Source organism: Pinus tabuliformis, chromosome 8 (genome assembly GCF_031772625.1).
Source record: "Pinus tabuliformis cultivar Carrire ecotype Pingquan chromosome 8, CPIR1, whole genome shotgun sequence".
Taxonomy (NCBI): Eukaryota; Viridiplantae; Streptophyta; class Pinopsida; order Pinales; family Pinaceae; genus Pinus; species Pinus tabuliformis.
The window spans coordinates 509,755,103-509,760,437 of record NC_142294.1 but is presented as its reverse complement, the minus strand read 5'-3'; positions in this window follow the sequence as shown (position 1 = coordinate 509,760,437).

Here is a 5,335-nt window from a genome sequence, read left to right as displayed (position 1 = left end):
ATCAAATTGCAGTGTGAGGATGGCTCAAAAGCGACGGATGCAACACTTTATAGACAGCTGGTTTAAAGTCTAATCTACCTAACCACCACCAGACCTGATTTGGCTTATGCAGTCAGTGTGCTAAGTCAATTTATGTCTAAGCCACTTGAAAGCCATTGGAATGCAGTGAAAAGTGTTTTTAGGTATCTACAAGGTACTATAGATTACGGTATTATTTACACTGACTCCTCTAATGTTAGATTGGTAGGATTTGTAGATTCGGATTGGGTTGGAAATGTATATGATCGTAGATCTATAACAGGTTATGTATTCAGCCTTGGATCCGGGGTGATCACATGGAGAAACAAGAAGTAGAACACAGTCTCCTTGTCCTCAACAGAAGCAAAGTATCAAGCCATGTGTGCAGCAATGTGTGAGGCAATTTTGTTGTGGAGACTTCTCCAAGATGTTGGGGAAGAATAGGCAAACACAATAACAATTAGATGCGACAATCAGAGTTCAATCAAACTCGCCAACAATCCGGTGTTTCACAAAAACACTAAACATATTGATACACAATTCCACTTTGTCAAGGAGAAAGTGCAATCTAAAGAAACCCATTTGGAATATTGTAATACATGTGATAATGTTGCAGACATTTTCACTAAGCCTCTTGGAAAATTTAAGTTTCAAATGTTTAGGGAGATGTTAGGCATATTTGTGAACCTATTCTCCATTAAGGGGGAGTGTTGAAGATAATGGAGAATATCCTAGGATAGGTAGAGTTGGTTCACGTAACCTCGGGATAGGAATTAGTTTCTATTTCTTAGGATGTTGTTCTAACTTCCCTAAAACCATGTTTTCTATTTAATGTGTAATGTGCATGAACAATGTAGAGCATTCTGCAGAGCCAGACTCTCCTAGTTCAGACTCTCTTTCGTATAGCTGATCAGTGGGTTTTATTTTATTAATACAAACATTGAAATTTTTATCACTATCTAATCTATCTGATTATACTAAATAATCCTTTGAATATATGACATCTTGATACGTCACTAGGGAAAAAAACAGAGACTTATTTAAATCTTACTCGCTCTTAGTCATAGCGTTGGCCATCCCTATGAAGGAAATATGCTCCACAATATTGTCTGCAATGTTTTCCAACTACATACAATCCATTGCTTGGGAATTCATATGGGTTGTGCCCATGACTGCCATATTCTAAAGAATTTTTACAATAGTATCAACCATTTCAGCTAGGAGTACTATAGGGTTTGACACGTGCATCCCAATCTCCCACCAGACCGAAATTGCACAGGGTTCATTGAAGCAAGCAAACCTTCATCTCTAGTCTACACCTAGATCACATGAGAGCCCTGCCCATCTCCTAGATCAAGCAGGCGCTTAATCTCTTTCTTCATGGATTTATCAGAGAAATTACCAATGGGATCAAAGCTCCTGGAAGATTTCTTAAATACATGTTTGTTCAATCCCCATTTCTACATCAGATTTTTAGTCTCTTCAACTTCCATCATTTTGGCTCGAACCTTACTGCTCGAGACATGGATCCTTTTCTTCAGCTTTGTTTCTCCAAGTTCGGCTAGAATGGAATTTAGTTGATCCATATCATCCTCTGAATCTGTTGTCTTGTCCTTTGAAGCTGACTTTTGCATATTTTCCTCTGAGTCCAAACCAATTTCCTCTCTTTCCAGCAAGTGTAGAAACTCTCATTCTATGGTTCTCAATTCATCATCCATCAAATTTTCATCTATATTTTTATTTCCCATCACTACGTCATTCTTAAATTTATATTCCTTTGAGTCTTGATTTCCTAGAGGCTCCATTTTTGTTTGTTGGCTGGTTGTTTTGTCCAATATTTCAGACTCGAGAACTTTAATTTGCTGAGAAATGAATTCCAATTCAACGAGAATTCTCTGGCTTGCCTCCTTGATCACTTCCTTTACCATATCATGACCTTGATACTTATCCTTCTTTGTCTAATTATTCAGAAGTTGTCTCTGTTTCATTTTCTACAACTTCATTCTCAACCAATTCCACGCCCTGTTCTTCTACTTAAAAAAAAAAAAAAAAAACCTTCGTCCTTTTCATTCTCAATATCTATTTCTAATGGATGATTCACATCATATGAAGCACAATTCTCTTATTCTTGTTTAGGTACTTCTTTAAGCCCTATTTCTTCTAAATAATGACATTCATATTTTCCATTGAGGGAAAAATTAACAGTCTGAAACATTTGGGATTGCAGCCCTAATTTCAGTGTTAGGTTAGGATCATCGAGATTAAGGTGCATCACTTGAATGAAATCGACAAGATCGTCCCTACCCCTCTGCAACTAAAAATGGGGACCGTTGTTATACGTGGCACTGGTAAATCCAGGAATAGAACTGTGTATAATTTTTGAAAACTCACTGGGCGTTATGCCTGCTTGATGCTCTGCATAATCCTTAAACCTGCAACTCCTAATATGATAACGCTCATCCTTATCAAGAATTTTGTATCCTAACCCCACAACAAGATCTGCTCCTCTGGGTTTCCCACTCAACGCAAATCGAGCATTCCATCCATCATCAAAATCTTCCCCTACATGATGCTTTTGAACGACTTCCTGCAAACCATATAGCAAGATCCACATGATGCTTACCGAAATCCATCTCCTCTACATCCATTTCAACTGCAAAAATGACGAACGGCCTCGACTGGAACTTCATGGTTCTATGAGAACTACCATGCCTATTATTGCTACCAGAGACATGGCGATGGATACGTAAACTTTCGTCAAATTTTTCTACACTTAGAAATACATGAGTGGGCATAGTTTGAACAACTCCATCTATGCTCTCATTCCTTCTCAAATTGACATAGAGTCGTAGCCCATTTATGGAAGGCGAGAGACCATGGATGGCATTTACATAGACAGAGAATATGCAGTTGAAGTGGTGCATTCCAATATGAGAAAGTGACTGATGGGTTTCTAGGTCCATAAGGTTTTATGTTGTTTTTACATTTTTTTACCTAAACCAATGTCATCTTCCTCCTTGTGAGCCCATAAAATATTCTTGTCATCATCTACACAATTTATTTCTTCCCCTTTGCACCTTTGAAAGGCGCTCAGTGAATGTTGACTCCTTTGATCTCGAATGCCCACATTCTCTAAACTGATTTTGGAAGTCGTTGAAGCATAAATTCTAAGAGCTTTAGCGCCTATAACTCTCGGTTCCATAGGTTGCGGATCAGTAATGGAGTGCCTCAAGTTTCGGGATGCAGTGGGATCCATGGAATCGTGGTGAGAATTTGTGAGATTGGGTAATGGAATAGCTTCGTCTAGCATTGCATTTTCTTCTCTTGCATGTAATTTCTTTGCATTGGGCAAGGAAAGGGAACTAGTCATGCGGGGCAATAATGATCGTTGCTCAGTTCCTAGATCTGATCGACGAAGGTTGTATGGAGTTTTTCTCTAACTGTTAGTATCATCTAACATTTCTTCCTAACTATTAATCCAACGACACACAAATATTCAATCATCTAAAATTTGATCTCACGCTACAGGTCAATGCAAAATGGAAACTAGAGGAGTTGTTTTCAAAGGGGAATGCCTAATTAAAACAAATTAAAATATATTTATGAAAAATTACAAAAAAAAAAAATACAAAAAGGAAAACAAAAATTTAGGAAGGCCCCCATTATTTTATGAAGAGTTCATGTAGTAATGGGGGGTCATTGTACAAGATACATGTAGGTGAATAATTGTGTGCTTGTTCAGGTTTAGTTTAAATGACCATTGATCATTAGAATTAGCTTAGTATATTGTTGATTCATTGTTTAATCATAATCTATATCAAATCATGTAATTTCATGTTTGATGGGTTTTTAGGTTAAAGCTATAAGAAAATCTCAATTATCTGATAATTGGTATAATTAGTTTCTTACCTATGACACCAATTGTTTAGTATCATCACCAATTTTTCTTTTGCTTTTTTCATTAATCCACAACAACATTGTTATCAACTTACCAAATCCGGTTATCTTCAAATATAGGGATCAAAAGTAGGAGAAGAAAGTTACTTTTGATTACATACCAATAACTAAATTAGCACAGAGATGAGGATAACTCTATGAAAGAGCTTCTAATGAATATGCAAACATGAATGAAATTTCTCTACCTAGGAAGAAGTAGTCTAACTAAAAGGAATCGAGAATTGAACCAATGGGAGAAGTATTTCATTCAACCAATGGAAGGAGGAAATTTCCATTTTGATAGATAAAATAACTAAACATAGCAAATAATCAATCTAAAAAAGAAATGGATTTAGAATTAACTCCATGAATCAATTTGTTGAAGGAAAGATAACCATTATGGTTTGGAAAATCTAATCCACCAATAGATAGCCATTGGAAGAATGAATCCATCCCATGGAGAAGTATTATATCCATTTGAAGGAGTCAATTTACCTAAAAATAAGTGGATTTTTTGTTTTGATAGTGCTAACATAAAATTGATTGGCTCTAGAAGAATCGATACAGGATGGCCTTTGGATGGATTCCACAATACTTAAATACTTTTTATTGCTACCTTGGTTTACATACATGGAGATATTCCCTATTTGGTTCATTGGTGTTTTTTGCATCGTTGCCTTAGATATTTACATAAAACCAATTGCACTCGGATGCATATACCCAAAACATTGTCTAAGCCAAGCATTTGTATATGTATGTTACAACAAGTTTTCAATCAAGCAAGCTTAACATGGAATTATAATATCAACCTGCATACAAAGTGTTAAGTGTTGTGATGGCACATTTCAATAATAAAAGTATAATTTAAGTGGCATTGCAAGAAAGTCAAGCTTGGAAACAAAATTTTATTTTCTATTGGAAATTTGAATTTAAACATGTATGTGCATTCTCATTGTTGAGTTCTACACATCAAAAGGGTAGAGTACCACATCAATTCAACTAATACATGAGGTTGGAACTTAGTTGGATTGGCCTCAACACTCTAAGTAAACAAACCAAATGGCTTGGTAATAAACTAGATTTGAAAATGGTAATTATTCAGAGAAGAAAGTGATCATCATAGTCTTGAAATTAATTTTTGGGAGTACTATGGACTTTTATTTTTTTATATTTTTTATAGAGATATGTTTGCCAAACCAACTCATCATTAGAAAATATTTATTGTGTATTTTTTATTTCAATAAGAAATTTGATAATAACATTATTTATATATTATCGACAGTGTTAAATGCATTATGGTTTATTCTATTATATATCATTTTAGATCAATCTTAACATTTTATTTATCTACCTAAAATGTATAAAATGGCTTTCATCCTTA